Genomic DNA, 20,730 nt, shown 5'->3' on the forward strand with positions numbered 1-20,730 from the left:
TACCCCCCGTTACCAAAAGAAAGCCGAAAAGGCGCAGTGTGTCAGAACAGAGGTTGTCAGAGCAGTGGGTTACTTCATCAGAGGACTATAGGACTGAGGTCTCAATTACTGCTGTAGAAATAGACATACCAGTTAGTCAGATGGATCAACAAAATACATCAGGGATGGAGGCTCTAATGCGCCAGATGTAGGAGAGCATGAGACAGATGCATGATGATGCAGCCCGACAAACGGAGTTCTCCAAACAGCAGGCCGCGATCATGGCCCAACAGGCCGAACTAATCACCAGACTGCAACAGCAGAATGCGGCATCTGCTTCACACCAAATTCCTCCTCCGGCAGGGGCTCCATTACCTGAGCAAACGCCTACTGTTCAGAACGCTCCGCCAAACACCCAGAACGCCGTGCCAAATCTCCAAAACTTACAAGAGGACACGAATCTTCCAACGGGGCCAGCTCCGCCCCCGCTTCCGCCACAACTGTCCAAGGTCCATACACCCAATCACCCAGACTCTCCCTTCGAGTTCGAGGTTGATCATACAGCTCTGAAATTGAGCAAACTTGAGAAGCTCTTCAAGAAATCCCAGGGGGTCAAGGCTATCCCGGATACCGAGGATGGATATACCGACGTGGCCATAACATTGCCCGATAGGTTCAAAATGCCTCAAATTGACCGCTTTGACGGGTCCGGCGACCCCATGGTCCGTCTCCGACTGTTCTCAGACATCTTGCGGCCAATGGGCCTAACGCAACCACAGAAGCTTTCATTATTCGGCCGAACCCTGTCGGGTGTGGCCGCCCACTGGTACGCAAAGTTAGAGGATGAAGTAAAGAAGAATTGGGATGAAATGGTTGAGGCCTTTGTCGCGCAATATTCGTACAACACTCAGATCGAGATTACAACTCGTGATCTTGAAACGACAAGGCAAGAGCCCAAGGAAACTTTCTCGGACTTTGTAATCCGATGGAGGGCAAAGGCGTCAATGATGACTCTAAGGCCCACGAATAAGGACCAAATCCGGATGATTGTGCGCAATCTCCACCCAAAGTTGATGCAGAGAATGATTATAATCCCCTTTCCTACTTTCACAGATTTACACGAGATGGGGGTGCAAATCGAAGATGCAATGAAACAAGGTCTGTTTGACCACGATAGGGAACAACCGAGGAGGACTTTCAACCGTAACAACAATGCGGGCCCGAGTGGCGCTGCAAATACAAGAGCCTCGGAAGTCAGTATGGTCACCACCACTCCCCCTCCCCCTCCAAGGCCCATGGCTGCCACACCCTTCTCCGGCGCGTCCGGAAGCAACACACAAACCACCAGATTCCAACCTCGAGGCCAAAGAACCTTCACCCCATTATATATGCCCCTGTCCAAAGCTCTAGGGGTATTGATCAGGAAAAAGCATTTGAAACCCCTGGAGCCGAAGCCACTACCAAATCCCCTCCCTCCCTCTCATGACCCAGCAAAGTACTGCGCGTATCACCAACAACACGGTCACGACACCGACCGTTGTTTCAGATTGCGTCATGAGATCCAAGATCTTATTGACAAGCAGGTGATCGCGCCTCCTGATAAACCCAATGTCACAACCAACCCTCTCCCACCACATAACCAAGCTCCCCCTCCCAATAGAATCAATTTTATCCAAACTGGGGTCGCATCTTACGATCCCAGTATCTATATCACCCCATCCCACCTACCCAAGCCGGAGGTGTTCCTCCCCGATTGCACTGACTTCTTGTGCATGGTGGACATCTCCAAAACCCAACCAAAGCCAGTGGTGGTAACCGTCGAAGATGGGGCAGGGCAGATTTCGGGAGAGAATGAGATTGTTGAATCTGGGGCTGGACAGAGTTTTGCTGGGGGAGCCTATGATCCAAGCGAGTACATCCTATCAACGAGCCGAATTGGGCTAGGTGTAGAATTGCCAGAGACAGGAGAGCTGTGCATGATCCGGGGGGATGGATCTGGGCTAGGGGCAGATGATCTGACAGCCGTAGATGAGGACTTTGCCAACCTGTAATTTTTCGATGACCAGGAACCGGGGGATGCGTCAATTAACTGGTTCGACTATGAGGAATCGGCGGAGGCCACTGGATGGCTCGAGGATCAACCAGATGAAGTGGGGGAAGCCCAACCAGAACAGAGCCCGGCAGGGGCAGGAGTATCAGCTATGGCCGGAATGGCCGGAATGGCCGGAAGTCAAGTTGTATCGCCGGAGAGCGCCGGTGCTAAGAATTCTGCTCGAGACTTGGGCATTATGGATACGGGAATTGTTGAACAACCAGCTGTACTGATGCAGCTGGAACGAGAAAAGTTTGAGGATGCCGAGAGAATTAGGAAAGCTAAGGGCCCTGAGGGGACTGAAAGTGTTGTGTGCACGAAGATAGAGAATGCTGCGAGCATGTGGACAGGAAGTACTGCGAGTGCAACTAAACCGGAGCCAGACAGGTGTCTGTTGGCTGCCGACGAAATGTGGTGGGAAGACGATGACTTATGTCTTGCCCACACGGATGAAGACTGGGGAAATAATCAACCGGATGACACTTGGTACCTCGATGAGGTTGACCATATGACGAGAAGTGGGCGGTACTTCAAACCCCCACACCTGGACCAACCCGAGGCATCCGGGAAGGATAGAGAAGCGGAGAAACAGAAGGAGAAGCAGATTGAAGAAGAAGCTGTGCTGAAACAGTTAAAAAAGATACAAGCAGACATCTCCATCTGGGGACTGCTAATGGCATCACGAGTACATAGGGAAGCTGTCCTGTCCGCTATGGACAAGTCCAAACTCTCCATAGACACCACGCCTGAACAGTTGGTTGGGCTGGTTTTTCCGGGAGGAGGTTCCCCGACATTAACCTTTTCGGACAAGGAACTACCGCCTGAGGGCACAAATCATAACAAACCTCTCTATATTTTTGTGGAATGTAGAGATAAGTGGATACCGGTGGTACTTGTTGATACCGGGTCTGCGATTAATGTCTGCCCGACCAGAACGCCATATGCAATCGGGTTGAAGCCCGTGGACTTCGTCCCAACTACTCAAGTGATCAGAGCATACGACAATACCAGCAGAGAAGTGATGGGGACTGTTAAAATTCAAACCAAGGTTGGTCCAGGACAACACAGCATTGAATTTCATATCTTGGACGTTCCCGCAACCTTTAACCTACTTTTGGGGCGACCGTAGTTGCACCAGGTCAAAGCAGTCTCTTCCACTCTACATCAGATGCTAAAGTACCCTCACGGGAAAGGGGTAGCGATCGTTTTTGGGAATTCATCAATCCATCTGCCACCGGAAGTGTCCACACCTGTCTTGGAGATCGAGCACGGCACGGAGGATGTGTTTTTATCGGGGTTCACTTTGGCCGAGGCTCAAGTGGTGCAGAATGTCATGGCTGTGAATGAAGGTATGTACGTCAGTGCTCAATCTGTCTACCTCATGAACAAGCTACAACATATCCCCGGAATGGGATTAGGAAGAAGCGGCCAGAAAGGGGTCGCGGTATCGGCCGAAGTGCCACACAACCCTCACACCTTTGGATTGGGTTATCTGCCCACCAAAGAGGACTGGGTGAGGAAAGGGAAAGAAATGGCCGGAAGGGCCAGAGCAAAGAAGGCTGGGAAGCCATTTGAGTTAATGCATAGGCCCATCTGGGGCACCCTAAACGGACGCTTCGTCCGGGAGGGGGAAGACTTTCCATTCTGCGGCTTCCCAGAACCATGGCTGAACGCGGAGAAGAAGCGCGTGCCTGGTTTCGAAATCTTCTTTGATTTATAATTACCTGGGGATGACGTTGCCGAAGCGCAGACAGACCCACCAACTAAGGTTAAGCAGTGTAAAGCAGTGGATTCTGAGAGTACCGAGCTTGAAATGGGGGTAGCACTGGCGTGTCTACTTTCAGATCCTCCGATCGACCAAGAGTGCTTGGGGGATAACTCTTCGGTTTCCATGATTGGAGATGAAATAGCTGCGGGCTTTCCAGCGCCGATCTTGGATGCATCTATCGCACCTTCTCTCATCTGGCAATATGAAGAGGGCTTTTTATCTAGCAGCTCTGGGTCAGGTAGTGAGCCGGAACCTGATTCCACCGAATCTTGTGCGTCAGAATCAGGTTCCAACTCGACTGAGTCTGAGTCCGGTATTCCTGGGGGTGATAACCCGGATGCCACAGTCCTGTCTAGGTCGTCATTTTCATTTTCTTTCGAGTCTGTTGTAACAGAGGAATCTGACGGCTTGGAAATATTTAATGAGAATGATGTGGATGTGGTTTCTGAGTATTTTTCTGTGCCTTTGATTATTGCTTAAATCAGGATTTTCAAAAATTTGATGAAAACAACGAGGGAGAAATTCCTCCGGTTTTGCAACGGTTAATTGATCAAGAGCAGGAAAGATTCGTTAAACCCTTAATGGATGAAATCACTACTGTGAATGTTGGTACTGAGAAGGACCCGCGGCTGGTCCAGATCGGGTCCACGTTGTCTTCGGAGGAACGCGAGCGCTTAGTCGCTTTATTAAAAGATTTCAAAGATGTTTTCGCGTGGTCCTACGAAGACATGCCTGGAATCGATCCTGAGATTGTACAGCACCGGATCCCTCTTGATCCCGAGGCCCGCCCTGTCAAACAGAAACTCAGAAGGATCCGCCCGGACTGGGCTCTCAAAATTAAGGAAGAAGTCACCAAGAAAATTGACGCAGGGTTCCTGCTGGTATCCGAATACCCAACTTGGTTGGCCAACATTGTTCCGGTGCCAAAGAAGGACGGCAGAATTCGGGTCTATGTAGACTTCAGAGATTTGAACAGGGCCAGTCCGAAGGACGATTTTCCCTTGCCACACATTGATGAATTGGTGGATTTCACGGCAGGACACGCCTTGCTTTCGTTTATGGATGGTTTCTCAGGCTATAATCAGATAGTAATGGCACCCGAAGACCGGGAGAAGACTGCATTCACTACCCCGTGGGGTACATATTGTTATAGAGTGATGCCATTCGGGTTGAAAAACGCTGGAGCTACTTATCAACGGGCAGCAACTACAATATTGCATGATATGATCCATAAAGAGGTCGAGGTGTATGTGGACGACATGATTGTCAAGTCCAAAGAAAGAGAAGGCCACTACACCGCCTTACAAAAATTCTTTCAAAGGATCAGAGAGTTTCGGCTGCGATTGAATCCCCAGAAGTGCACGTTTGGTGTTACAGCAGGGAAGATGCTAGGTTTTCTGATTACACAAAGGGGCATCGAGGTCGACCCTTCCAAAATCAAGGCCATCTTAGAAATGCCACCGCCAAGGACTGAAAAGGAGGTGCGAGGCTTTCTGGGTAAAGTGCAATTCATAAGACGGTTTATCTCTAAATTAACCTTGACTTGTGAACCACTTTTTGGTCTCCTGAAGAAAGGAAAGAAATTCCAATGGGACGGCCGATGTCAAGCAGCTTTTGAACAGATCAAAGAATATCTACAGAACCCACCCGTGTTGTCACCACCAGAGCCGAGGAGACCGTTGATATTGTACCTTTCGGTAACTGAGACTACCATGGGCTGCATGCTCGCGCAGGAGTCAGAAGACAAAGTGGAAAGGGCCATCTACTATCTGAGCAAAAAGATGCTGGATTACGAGACCCGCTATACACCGCTGGAGAAGGCTTGTTTGGCCTTGGTATGGGCTACCAGGAAGCTGCGGCACTACCTGTTAGCTCACTCTGTAATGTTGGTTTCACGATTGGATTCCATCAAATATCTTTTCGAGAAACCAGCACTTACGGGTAGGCTAGCTCGTTGGCTGCTGTTGCTCTCCGAATTTGATTTGAAGTATGTAACGCGCAAGTCAGTAAAAGGAAGAGGGGTAGCAGAGTTCCTTGCCGACCACCCGGTTGAGGGGGATGAAGCGGTTGAGTACCTATTCCCAGATGAAGCCATTCTGCACGTCGAAGATGAAACTTGGACGATGTACTTTGACGGAGCGTCAAACCAGTATGGGTATGGGATAGGGGTGTTGCTGATAGCGCCTGACGATTCCCGTATCCCTTTAGCATTCAAGCTCCGGTTCAAAGTCTCGAACAATGAAGCAGAGTATGAGGCATGTATTGTTGGCCTGGAAGCAGCCCTAGAACTAGGGGCAAGACGGTTGGACGTCATTGGGGACTCAAACCTAGTTGTATCTCAAGCAAAAGGAGATTGGAAAGTCAAGGAGGAAAGGATGATAATTTACCACCAAACCTTGGATTTGTTAATTCCTCGGTTTGAGAAGCTAAATTTCACCCACCTCGTAAGAGAGAACAACAGGTTCGCAGATTCACTAGCAACTCTATCTTCCATGATAGACATCCCGTCCGGAGTCCGGATGCGTCCAGTCATTATTGATCAAAAGTTTGCGCCAGTATACGAGTCGATTTCCGCCATAGATGAGGCTCGAGACGGCAACCCCTGGTATTACGACATCTGGAACTTCTTGGAAAAGGAGACGTATCCACTAGGGGCAAATGCCAAGGATAAGAGGGCCATCAGAAGAATGGCTGCTCAGTTCATCATCTGCGGGGGTAAGCTGTACAAAAGGGGTCATCTGGGAATGCATAAGCTCTGTGTAGAAGCTGAAGAGTCGAAGCGCCTGATGGAGGCCATCCATGGAGGGGAGTGCGGTGCACATATGAATGGAGTAATGCTGGCCAGAAAGATCCTCAGACAGGGCTGCTACTGGTCAACCATGGAGGAGGATTGTATTAGTTTTGTTCGGCGATGCCACAAGTGTCAAATTCATGCAAACCGCATGAACATCCCGCCGTCAAAGCTGTACAACATGACTTCGCCATGGCCTTTTTCAGTTTGGGGAATTGATGTGATCGGAGCTGTTACCCCGAAGGGGTCAAACGGGCATGAGTTTATCCTGGTAGCGATAGATTATTTCACAAAGTCGGTCGAGGCCCAATCATACGCGGTGTTGAAGGCGTCGCACGTCGCAAAGTTCATCAGAAACAACATCATCTGTCGCTACGGGGTGCCAAACGAGATAATTTCAGATAATGGTTCCCACTTCAAGAAAGAAGTGATAGACTTGTTGGAAAAATACAACGTGGCTTTCCATAAGTCATCTACATACCGACCGCAAACCAATGGAGCGGTCGAGGCCGCCAACAAGAATATCAAACATATACTGCAAAAGATGGTGGGAACCTACCGGGATTGGCCAGACAAGCTGCCATTTGCTCTGTGGGGCTACAGGACTTCAATCAGAACTTCTACTGGAGCGACTCCGCATTCATTGGTCTATGGAATGGAGGCTGTTCTACCCATCGAGATTGAGATTCCGTCGTTACGAGTATTAGCTGAGTGCCAAATAGCCGAAGCAGATTGGCAGCAGAGCAGATTTGAAGAACTCATGCTCTTTGATGAAAGAAGACTGAAAGCACTGTACCACATCCAAGGCTATCAACGCAGAATTGCCCGGGCTTTCAACAAGAAGGTTAAGTCCAGGAATCTGAAAGAAGGAGATTTGGTGCTCAAAGACAACCGAGCTCCTATCCACGACCCAAGGGGCAAGTTCAAACCCAATTGGACTGGTCCTTACATCATCAAAGCTATCTGGTCAGGTGGAGCTGTGGTTCTGATGGATCTAGATGGCTTGGAGTTCTCACAACCGATCAATATGGACAATTTGAAGAAATATTACCCTTGAGAGGCTCGCTAGGCCGAAAACCCGAAAGGGCAACCTAGGCAAAAGTCAGAGCACAAAAAAATTAGAAAATATAAAAACTGAGCTCGCAAGGTTGAAAACCCGCAAAGGGCGGCCTTGGCAAAAGTTAGAGCGCAAAAGGAGAGTGAAAATACTCGAGTGAACCTCGGCTTGAACTACGTAAGGCTTGATTCCCATCTTTGGGATACGTAGGCAACTTCACCTTGAAGTTCAGCCATAAACTTTTCCCCGATCAACTCTGTCCATTTTGGTCATCTCAGTCATCTTTATCCATCAGCATTTATCGCGATCTCCGGTACAGTGCTATTCAGACAAGGGGCAACTTTCCGTTGCCATGCAGTGTCGCATTGTTCTTCAGACTAGGGGCAACTTTCCAGTTGCAGGGATCTGGGGTTGTGCATCTCAGTGACAGATCTTCGGCGTGTCCAGTTCTGATCCACATCGAAAATAGTTTTTAAAAGTTTTAATAAAAGTCGACTTTGTTCAAATTAATCTTTTTACGACTAAGACCATTTTTGGACCAAAGCGGAAAATTTTCAGTACCACAACCTTCAATTTCATTGATTTCAAAACAGAGTTCTCCTGCTCTTGCATACAATCGAGGTTACTTTTTTATTACATTCATAAAGAAAACTTGAAAATGCTAAATAAGCAATAAATTTGGGGCATAGTTGAGTCAAGTATCTCTGCGTCCCCTCCCAGAGCTGGACGAAGCATCTGATGCCAAGCTAGGCCCAACCTGTGCCTCCTCGTTGAGCCAATCCAAGCACTCATCGGACAAAGTGCAACTGAAAGTGGAAGCAGGGGCCAGGAGCTCTCTAGTCCTCCATGCTGTGGCATATCGGGCAAGCTGTGCACCCCGGACCGGGAAAGCGGCTGGGTACTCAATCCCCTCCGGTGGGCAGGTCTGATCATGACCGAACTGACGCAGGAACCGGAACGGAAAATAGAATACGCAGTGGGTTAGACCAATCAATTGGATCCCAATCAGCTGGGACATACTATAGCTCATTGCCGGGAGGTTGAGCCAAGGACAACGCCAAGCAATGCCGTCTGCGGACAAATTGCACATCCAATCAAACCACCACCTTTCGTCAAGAGCATTGACTAGGCGCTGCCGAAAGAAGTAGCCTCGAGCTGAATAGGCCGGGCAAGAGTCCACAACCTGCAACTTGTCCATTAACCATACCTGGGGGAGGGATGGAAAATGAGAGAATAAAGAACAGAGAGATGTACGATGAGAGAAAAGTAAGACAAGGGTTTTGTGAGAAAAAACCGAGCCTGAGGGTCGAGTGATGTGAGCAAATATATATGTAAGGTTGGGTGGGAAACATTACCTGCAGCAGCAGTGGACTCCCAGCAAACCTAGTCGCCTCCCGGCGATAGACAGAATCTAAACCCATCAGCGTCTCGGCCAAGGTCATAGCGATGCAGCTCTTTCCCTCTCTCAAGCCTTGGGCGACTTCAATCAGGCGAATGCTAGCTCCGTCGAAGCCCGAGGAAAGCAGAAAGTGAGACAACAAACACAAGCAGAGGGCGTGTTGCCGGAAACCCTGCCAATAATGGTTGTTGCGGTCACCGGCGTCGGAAAAATGATGGATCAAGCCGAGGATGTCCAGTTCCCCACTGCAGATCAGAGATCGAGCATCATGCGCCGTGAGCCCACACATCCGCCCTAAAGCCTGGGCATGGCCAAAACGGAGCTGGGGCAAGATCACTTCAGAACATTCAGACTCCATCAAAACTTGAAAATCTTCGAAAGTGGGACATACCTCTTGGCCGCCGAAGCTAAAAACGTGCGTCACTGGGTTCCAGAACCTTGCCGCGGCATGGAGAAAAGGGAGATGTAGCGGAGTACGGCTCAGCGTGAATAGTGCATTCAAACCGAAACCCCGGAAGTTCAGCTTTTCCGAGCCATCTAGAGAAGAGATCCAAGATGTGAGATTTTCCGCAAGAAACGCCTCCATCTTTGTGTAAAACTAAGATGAAATGAATGTTCCCGAAGTTGAGGCTTTTATAGAGGGAAAAACACTATTCACGGGGACACGTGTCAAAAACTAGGTGGCTGCAGGAATAAGTGGCCGGCCGGCCACCTTTTCTGGCTGGCCGGCCATTTGCTTTTTACAAAACTGGCCGGCCGGCTCCCTCTCTCCATAAAATTGGCCGGCCGGCTCCCAAAGGTGGCCGGCAATGCTTCAGTGTATCTCCTTGGCCCTGTTTTACCCTTCGAGGGAAAGTTTCAAGCATTTCCATGCAACGGGAGAGTCAAAGGCCTTCATTTCCCTCTGTTTCGGATGCGTTCCGGTGCCCAGATCGTCCGAAGTACACTCTGTTGTTGCTGAGTTTTGTTTATCGAGTTGTTGTTTTGACTATCGAGTTGTTGTTTTGCTTATCGAGTTGTTTGTCGAGCGGACGTGTTTCGTGTTTTCGAGTCATTGCTCTCTGTTTAAACAATCTTTGTTTAAGTCTTGTTTATTTACGTTGTCAACACTGTTGTATTTTTGCTTATTGAGTTGTAAACTTCCTAAGGTTCTGTTATATCTTAGTAAGTTGAGTTGCTTAGTTTGTTGCGTCGGTTCACTACTTGACTTGGTGATTACACAATGCACATTCCCATTCAATTTTATTTTTATGCGAAATAAAATGATGCGATACGATGCTAAAAGTTTAAAATACAAACACCTTTTCGAAAGCTGTTTCATTCCATCATATTTTACAATGAACAAAGGTACAAGTTTTACAAAAAATAAAACTGCCTAACAATATGCAAAGTGCTACAAACTACTAGCAAAAAGAAAAATAAAGCAGGAAACAACAGCATCAATGCCCTCGGGAGCGGGAATGAGAAGCACTCCTCATCCTCTTCTGCGGAACAACCTCTGCACCATCATCATCATCCGGGTCGGAGCTGTCGTCCTCAGGATCCCCCTCAGCCTCACCTCTGTTCCCCGAACCAAGACCGGAGCCCCCCTCTTCAGCAGATGTCTCTGACTGGCGGTCGGTAACCTCCTCCTCCTCCTCCTCCTCAGGCTCCACCTCTACAACATGTGCCCTACGTCTGCGAGAGGACCCTCCTCAAGCTCCTCGAAAAGGCCTGGATGGCCCAGCTCCTCGGAAAGGCCTGGATGGCCCAGCTCCCTGAGAAGGCCCAGATGGCCCAGCTCCGTAAAAAGGCCCAGATGGCCCAGCTCCCCAAGGAGGCCCAGGTGGCCCGGCCCGCGGCTGAGCATATACAGGAGGCATCTGAAAATGAAAAGTTCAATGCATCAATTCAAACATGAAAATCAGATACGAGTACAGTATGTGAGTGGGGTGTGTGTCGGATGTGCTCTACAATACAGAAGAATGCTCAAAACTAGTGTGTCATCAGAAGTGTGATAAATACAAGAAAAATGAACGGTACCTGCACACCCATAACGGATAGGTGTGTCTCTCTCCGAAGGACCATGCCCTTAAGTGCGGCCATCACCCCGAGAATCTCATCCACATACTCAGCCGGAGGCTGCAGATACAAAGGCAAAACTATCAGTAAAGGAATGAATGTCCAAGTACCCGACTGATAAATCAAAGCTATAAATCATACCGGTGGCGAATCAGGATCCCTGACATATCTATGGTCAGGAAGTGGAGGCTCTAGCGGAATCGGGTAAGGAGTCCCAAAACGCCATCCCGTCAACTCGGACGGCATGTCCGGCCATCCAGGATGAGGATAAGTCGGAGGAGTCGGAGGAACCGATCTACCCCCACCTCTCGATGTACCAGCCCTACTAGTAGAAGGGGCATCTGCAGCCCGAGCCCGGGCCTGGCTCGAAGATGACGTACCAGCAGACCTCATCATCGGGGCGCGAGCCCCCGCCAGTGGAGGCATCAAATATGTATGACGGTAAGTGGCATAGTCCCCCTCCTCGAGGTGCAACAAGGCATCACTACCCAGCATACCGCCGACTATCTCCTGGTGAGAGAGTCTATCAGCAATCCGCATACTAACTGGGGGTGCTGCGGGAGGGTCCTAAGAAGTATACCCCCATACCTGACGCAGAAAGCGTTCCCCCAGAAACCATGCTCTACCAACAGGTCCTTCGAGCAAGAACCTGTACTAGGAGGTGCCCGATCCTCCGGGATACTGAAATCGGAGACCATCGCCCAAGGGTGCCTAAGGCTGCCATGTAATCTGCGGATAACAAGTGAATAAACCAATTAGAAATCAGGAACGTGCAGGGCAAATCAGAGATAAAAATGGGAAGAACTGAGGGTTCTGAAGTACCTCCGATGGGCGCACAGTGTCAAAATACTGTCGCAGATAAATGAGAGTCTCTCGGGGTCTCGGCCGGTGAGGGCCCTCGAACACTAGAGAATATGGGGTCATGGGGGGCCCTGCCACCTCCAACTCTGAGGCTAATGCTGGGAAGTATACGTAGACCCATAGTTGAGAAAAGCAGTGCAGAATGTAAGTACAAAGTGCTGAGAGCAAAATACAGACTGTAAAGTGCGCTGTGTGTGCAATGTATAAGTAATGAAGAGCAGAAATGTAAATCAAGGGGACAGAAAGTACCTCCCAGGCTCTCCAATAACCGCCAAGAAAGTCTCCCCGCCCGCGGGAGGTCGCGCTCATATAGTAGTAAAGGGTAGCCAGGCCGGCGCCACCCCAGTCATATCGACTGACCTGTGATAGGTCAACCAAAGCGCTCAGCAGATATAGCCCGACTGTGTTTCCTCTATCGGCGAACAGGGTAGTCCCGAAGAGGAACATAAGGAAACCACGGGTGTACTGCTCCGTCTCCTCAGGAGTCTCGGGCACCATCTCCGCCCGCCGGAAGTGGGAAGAAAACCAAGTGTATCGGACTCTCCCAGAAACCCTATCAACAGGCGGGCGAGCCCCCAGCAGATATGTCCAAGCGGCCCCCCACTCGCCCATGTCCTCGTCATAGGGGATGGACCAACCTCCTATGTCCAGGCCGGTCAACACAGCGAAGTCTAGAGGGGTCATAGTCATGTCCCCGGTGGCAGAGAAATGAAAGGAGTTGGTGGTGTCCCACCATCTCTCTACCAATGCCGCCATCAGTGTCCTCCTGGCAGGACAACGTGACAACCCAATGCAGAAGGCCTCGAACCCTGCCAAGTCTACTAAATCCCGGACAGCCTCCGGGAGCTCAACATACCAGTCCCACGCGGCGGTGGAGCCATACCCCCGTACACTGCGAGAACCAACCTGCATTCAGAATGAATACATATGTCAGTATAAAATGAATGAGCTGTGTGCCAATGAAATGAATGGACTGCGTGTTCAACTTTCAATCAGTGTGGGCTGCGTGTTCACTATCAATCTGGGCTGCGTGTTCAGGAAATTTAAGTTTGGGCTGCGTGTTCAACTTTCAATCAGTGTGGGCTGCGTGTTCACAATCAAATCTGGGCTGCGTGTTCAGGAAATTTAAGTTTGGGCTTCGTGTTCAACTTTCAATCAGTGTGAGCTGCGTGTTCACTTTCAATCTGGGCTGCGTGTTCAGGAAATTTAAGCTTGGGCTGCGTGTTCAACTTTCAATCAGTGTGGGCTGCGTGTTCACAATCAAATCTGGGCTGCGTGTTCAGGAAATTAAAGTTTGGGCTGCGTGTTCAACTTTCAATCAGTGTGGGCTGCGTGTTCACTATCAATCTGGGCTGCGTGTTGAGGAAATTTAAGTTTGGGCTGCGTGTTCAACTTTCAATCAGTGTGGGCTGCGTGTTCACAATCAAATCTGGGCTGCGTGTTCAGGAAATTAAAGTTTGGGCTGCGTGTTCAACTTTCAACTAGTGTGGGCTGCGTGTTCAATATCAATCTGGGCTGCGTGTTCAGGAAATTAAAGTTTGGGCTGCGTGTTCAACTCTCAATTAGTGTGGGCTGCGTGTTCAGAAAATCGGAGTTTGGGCTGTGCGTTCTACTCTAAGTCAGTGAGTGCTGTGTGTTCACTTTCAAATTTGGGTTGTGTGTTCGACAAATCAGTGTGTGAGTCGTGTGTTCATTTCTTAACTAATGTGTGCCGTGCGTTCGCAATCAATTAATGAGCCGAGTGTTCAGAAATTCAAGTGTTTAAGCTACATATTCAAAATGCAAATAAAGTACTATGTCATAAGCTAAACTGTGTGTTCAAGCATGGCAAAGGCACGAAATGTACGAAAAATGCAGAAAATGAAGTAAATACCTCTCGGGCCTTATGGGAGAGGTGATGCTCTGGCTCTCGGAGAAGCAGATCCCCAGGTGCTCGCTCATCAAAATCAGTGAAATGACGGAAAACGGCACGAGGAAGGACATGTGCTGGCGGAGCGTACCTCCCGGGAATAAAAGGTCGGACCCTCGGGGGCAAAGTCATGGGATCAAAATCGTCCCCGGCACCCGGAAAGCCCCCACCATGCGGAGAATGACCCGCCATTTTCAGAAAATCTGCAAAAGGAGCAAAAATGAGCCAAAATGAGCCAAAATTGGAAAAAGTCAACAAAAGTCAACTCTCGGGAAATGAAAAAGTCAACAAAAGTCAACTCCCGAGAAAATCTTCCAAATATTGAGACAAACTTACCTCAAGTGGAGAAAATGAGAAAAGAAGCTCCGAAACCAAAATTTAATCAGTTCAAAGTGCTTGAAACTGAATATTTTTCCGAAAACAACTTGCGTGGGGCGTTGGAAAACGCGTATGGAACTCAGATCTGGAGAAGAAAGTGGTGTAGGAGGCAAGAGAAGAGAAGATCTCGGCTGCATTTATAGGCTGAAAGTCTTGGGATGAAGGAGCATAAAGAAAGGAGGTGAAAGGACCAAAATGCCCTCGGATTTGGGCAGATGGCCAGCCGGCCACCTTTTCTAGCCGGCCAGCCATTTCCTTTTTGGAAAACCGGCCGGCCAGCCATTCTCCTTTTGTAAAACCAGCCGGCCAGCTCTCATCCCTCATAAAACTAGCCGGCCATGTCCCTCGCAGGCTCACCTAGCTCCCTGCAAATTTTGAGGAAGATTGGAGTTCCCGGGACCTGAAAAAGTTCAAGAAAAGTACACTTCCGGTCGCGAAATTGCTCCGCCGGAACTTCAGCTTCAAGTTCTGACATGTGTCTCATCATTATTCATCAAAATCAAGATATATCCTTTTGAATATGTTGTAGTCTTTCCAGGAAATTGAATCAAAGGCCGTCATCGAAGTCGCCTTCGCCGAAACACGCGTTTCATTGCTCGTCATTTCGTAACAAACGGGCACCATGATTTATGCTCGTTTTACACTATCATGTACATAACTTGCATTTTCATGAGCATACTTGCATTATTATACACATTTCTTGATATTGCCATACCTCTGTGCTTGAGCATGCGTTGTCACGTACTTTCCTTTCTCGCATCACGATGCATTCACTCGCCGGCACTGCATGTGTCAAACTTTCGGGATCACATTGAATATATGTTATTAGCATATTGTGCTTGTTGAATTTCTCTCTTTTACAGGCACGATATCGTATGTACGGTTCATTTGAGGCTGGTGCGACCAGACGAATCGCGCAGGTATCGTATCTTCTCCGTGTGAGACGCGACGAGAATTGAACAATTCTCCGCATTCTTAACTGCATGAAATGTAGTTGTTGCTTTGCATTCCTGCTTAAAACTGTTGCATCTATTTGCGAATACTTGCTTCATTACAGCTTGCTGCATTTGCATAATCCTTGAGTTATGTTCGGCTTCTTACATATCGCTTTGCATTTTGCCCCCTGCCTGCGGGCACATCTCTGCTTACTTTGTACGTTTGTCTAAGTCTTCGGCCTTGTCAAAAATAGGTCGTCTCTGGGCTTTGACATTCACTCCCGTCACTTGTGACTTCCGAGTTCTGTCAAAGAGGGGCAACTGTAGACACCCCATTTTTGACCGACCTTAAGACTCAGACGTCACCGATTGAGCGCTTGGTGATATTACATAATGTGCTCGTTCAGAAGTTTCAGAGTCGCGGCCGTGAGCCCTGCCTCCGGACTTCTGAACCCTCTTTTGTGCTTTGCCTCGGTTTGCGAACCAGGCTCGATTTTCTCTGTTTCTTTTCCTGAGGGGAAGGAGAGGTCCCGTAGACCATCTCTCAGTGGCCGTGGGCTACATTTGGTGGCCGTAGGCCATTTTGCCCATTTCGGGGCCCGGTTCCCGGTTTTCGGAGCCGTCAGGCCGTGTGCCTCGGTGCGGGACCGCCTAACCATCTCCGTTTGCCCCGATTTTTGGCATACTTCTTAATTGCTCCCTTTTGAGGAACACTGAGGTCTGAGAAACCCACTTCGTGGCCGAATGCCACGTTCGGTGCTTACTAGGCAATTTTTCGGGGCCTCGAACTGCGCGTTTTGGCCCCCGAGCATTCGTTTTGCATCGGTTTTTGTTCATTTTTGGCAGGTACCTCTGTTTTATCACCGGCAAGGCCGTAGAAGGGTGGGAGGCCAACAATTGTTTCAACAACCAGTTTTTGCTCCTCCGGCGCCCTCCGACGCCCGTTTTTCTCACTTCCGAGCTAATGTTGAACAACCTGGGCCCACTTTCTTCAACTTTGAACCACATATTTGTGATGTACACACATGGGAGGACCCTAAAAGTTGGTGGCCGGCCACTAATTCCATTTGACCCTTTTGAACCCCTCCTTCCGAGCCAATGTTGAACACCCTTGGGCCACTTGCTTGAACTTTGAACCACATATTTGTGATGTACACACTTGGGAGGATCCTAAAAGTTGGTGGCCGGCCACTAATTTCACCTGACCCTTTTGACCCCCCCTAGAAGTGGCTTGTTCTCTCTCCTGTTTTAGAGTTTCCAAATTCGAACCATAGGGTTGTGAAGAGAAGACCTAGGAGGCCACCTTTTTGTGGTGGCCGGCCACTAAAGCAATTTGACCTTTTTGACCCCTAGCCGGCCGGCTAGGGGGAGTGGCCGGCCGGCCACATGAAGCTCCAAAAACTAGCCGGCCATGTTCCTTGCAACACACACTTTACAGCTGTATAGCTGTATCCCCCAGAAAATATCTCAATCCGGGGGATATTTTTTGGGGGAAAACTTACCTCCTTTTCCCCCACATTTTCCCCACCTTTACACCCTCTTTTTGTTCCTTATAACCAGCTGCAAGCCTTTGTAGAAGGGGTTAGAAAAATTGTCTTCAAGTCTTGCATCCAAATCTCCCTCTATCTCTCTCATTTTCTCAAAAAACATCCAAGTTCTACACCTCATTTCTTCATCAACACCAAACACCATCACCACCATTCCATTTCCAGCATCAAGGAGGGTTTCTCAGAGGCAAAAGGTGCTGCAACTTGGTCCAAGAAGCAACCAAAGAGTGGTCTACAAGGGTGAGTTGCCATTTCCCCTTTTTGAGCTTATTTTTGGTATCATTTCTTAGCCATATATGCTTTTTTCTTTGAGCTCCGGCAATAACTGAAAGTGGCCTTATTTTGAGCTCTTTTTCACTTTTTCTTAAGGGCTCAACCCTGTTTGAGCCCCCCATCTTGCACTTGCTTCAATGTCTTCCTTAAATGCTATTTTCTTTCATGCTTTGGTAGCCTATTGTGCTTCGGTTTTTAGTCTTTTTACAGTACTAAAAATAGTCTTATTTTGGTCCATTCTTCATGTTTTATTAAGGGCCTTTCATGGTTTGGGACCTCCATATGCTACTTCATGTTATATCCCTCCTTGGTCCCCTTTTTTTGCATGCTTTGGCAGCCCATTATGCTTTCATTTTTGGACGTTTTACAGAACTAAAAACAGGCTTATTTTGAGCCCCTCTTCAACATTGAAGAAGGGCTCAACACTGTTTGGGACCTCCATGCTACACTTGCCTTTATATTCCCTCTTTGGTCCCCATTTTTGCATGTTTTGGTAGCCTATCATGCTTCGGTTTTTGGCCTTTTTACAGTACTAAAAATAGTCTTATTTTGGCCCATTATTCATATTTCATTAAGGGTCTTTGGCCATTTGTGGAATATTTTGTATACTTTGTGTTATAGCCTCTTTTGAGCCTCATTTTGCATTGCATTTCTAGCATGTTTGTATACTGTTTTGGGCTTTTTATAGTTCTGTAAATATGCATATTTTTGGTCCCTCTTAAATGTTGTAGAAGGGAATTTTTCAGTTTGGGCTGTGCATATACCACTTGCCTCTTTGGCCACCTTTTGGCCCATTTTCTTGCATAAGAGCTTAGCCATATCTATATTTGTTTTTGGGATTTTTACAGTTCTGTAAATGTGCATATTTTTGGTCCCTCTTAAATGTTGTAGAAGGGAATTTTTCATTTTGGGATTTGCATATACCACTTGTTTCATTGCCCTCTCTTGGCCCCTATTTTTGCATGCCATTGTTGCCCTATCCTTGCTTGCTGTTTGGCCATGATTTGTACTGGTAAAATGCTTATTTTGGGGCTGCCTTGCTTCTGTCTTTTCATTCCATGTACCAATTATGCATGCTTCGTATAGCTTTTGTTCATTCTATGCGCCTAATTTGCATTTCGGGAGAGATTCCATGCATCGGGTGTGTTTTCGCCTCATTTCGGGGCTGTTTTCCCCCACTTTTCATTGCTGAAAATCCATTAACATGTTTGCATGTCATTTTCCATGCATTTGCATTGCATATGCCATTGCCTCGGTTTGCGTGCCCGTGTGCACGCATTTCGAGACACTTCATTTTCATCTACCGGCTTCTTATGTGAGTGTGGCTGAGGCTCTCTCATGTTAGTATAAGTCCATGTTACATTTTCCATGCCATTTTAGCCATATTGCATTGTGTATGCCATTGCCTCGGTTTGCGTGCCCGTGTGCACGCATTTCGAGGCACTTCATTTTCATCCACTAGCCTCTTATGTGAGTGTGGCTGAGGCTCTCTCATGTTAGTATAAGTCCATGTTGCATTCTATATGCCATTTCCATGTCATTTGCATTGCGTATGTCATTGCCTCGGCTTGCGTGCCCATGTGCACGCATTTCGAGGCATCTCATTTTCATAGCATTGTGCATACTAGGTTGTATCTTAGATCGCATTCTGTCATTGCCTCAGTTTGCATGCCCGTGTGCACGCATTTCGAGACATCTCATTTTCATAGCATTGTGCATGCTAGGCTGTATCTTAGTTGCATTCATGCATATCATGCATATTGTATCGTGTCCGGGATAGGAGTTAGCCTGGGCACGGGAAACGAGGTACGTTTCGTACTCCGAGTGACGGAACGTGTCTCAATTCCCTAGTCACCGACACTCCGGATCATCCATAATGGAGTTAGGTTCTTGTTGTGTTTATACGTGCATTCATTCTATATTGAGTTGTGCAATTCGACTCCTCGGCCATCATGCCTCGGTATGCGTGATTGGTGGCACGAGGATCGAGGCATGCATATATTTGTGAAATACATTGCTATGCCCCTTTCCTGCTCTCTGATGCAGCAAAAATCAAGAATCAGCAGTCTTCCGAGGCTTGGCGCGCATTTCAAGAACAAGTGCAAAACAGAGGCTAATTGGGGCATCTCGGTGGATTTCCGCACAAGGCAGCCCAGGCATACATCATTCGTCAGAAGCAAGGCAGTCCCTGGCTTGCACGCCAGTTTTACAGCTTTCTTAGTTAATTTGATTAATTAATTAGGAATTTGTATATTATTCGGGCTGTAATATTTGGACTGTGCTATTCTTTCATTTGGGACTGTATTATTTATTCGGACCCTCTCTGCGAGGGCATAACTGTAATAAGTGTGCGTGAGTGTGATGTATGTCTTCCAACCCCACGTCTTTCTTCCCTTTTATTTACCCGCTTATGATGGTTAGATTAGGGCATATTTTAATTAGCATACAGTATGACAGCATGTTTGCATCATTCATCTGTTTTGCATGCACCGGGCTCGGCACATCATACTAACTGCATTGTATTTCAATTTCAAAGTTGAACACGTGATAGTTGTAGCATTTCATATGCCATCTTAGAATAGCCGAGCCTGCTATAGTTGCATTTTGCATGTGTTGCATTAGGTATTTCTATGTACTTAGGATCATGCATGATTTCTAATGTAAATTCTGTTTTGGCTTGGAGTACCCGGTGAGTTTTATGCTTTAGCATCCTTGCATGCGTGTGAGTGACTGCCATGATAGCATGCTTACCATGAGGCTATTTGCTTATGTGATATAACTGCCTGAATGCCTGTGGGTGAAGGTTGGGTTACTTGAATTGGAATAAATCATCAACTATTTGTTTTAAGCCCACTAGATAGTGGCAAAACCATCTTTTCTAAGCCCACCCGAGGGTGGCAAAATCTGCATTTTTAGCCTACTTGCGAGTAGCAAACCATCTTCCAAAAATAAACATGAAATGTTTTGTTCCAATCCAGGCGACCTGGTCTGTACTTGTATGCTGTGCGCATCACATAGTAATCTAGGCTAAAAACCGGAATAAGAACACACAATGTTTTCAAAAATAGATATCATGGTTAGTAGAGGCCGGTCTCTGACCGGGCGAGCGAGGGAGCTCACGAAGTGACCTTCCCCAATCGTACCCAAGTTCCCGAGCCGAGGCAACTTTGGTGATGACGGACACGTGGCCTTAGGCAACGAGTCAGGGTTTCCTAAATTTCCCAAAATAAAATATTTAGATGGCGACTCTGTATCTGGCAAAGCAGTCCATGTTTGGTACTTCTTTCAAAAATCTGTTTTCTCAAAACGATTTGCTGGATTTGGATTCTTTGGTTCAGATTAAGAACCGTGACACGAATCGAGTCCGAGCTGTAGCGAGGTCCCCCGCGGGCTTGTTACACAAGGGGATGAAGAACGCTTCTTTCTTCTCGGCTCGAGCTTAGCCGAAGAAGAAGAAAATGAGCTAGAGGCATTCCTAAGAGCAAACCTTGAGGTGTTTACATGGACACCATACGAGATGCCAGGCATTGACCCCGAGGTCACTTGTCACAGACTAAATGTAGATAGGTCGGCCAAACCTGTCATCCAGCGAGCAAAGAGGCCGACAATAATGTATGTTGAGGCAATAGAAGAGGAAGTGAATAGACTTCTGGAGGCCAGAGCCATTTGAGAGGTAAATT

The sequence above is a fragment of the Camellia sinensis genome, chromosome 5 (genome assembly GCF_055761805.1).
Source record: "Camellia sinensis isolate YWXY chromosome 5, ASM5576180v1, whole genome shotgun sequence".
In the NCBI taxonomy this organism is placed as follows: domain Eukaryota; kingdom Viridiplantae; phylum Streptophyta; class Magnoliopsida; order Ericales; family Theaceae; genus Camellia; species Camellia sinensis.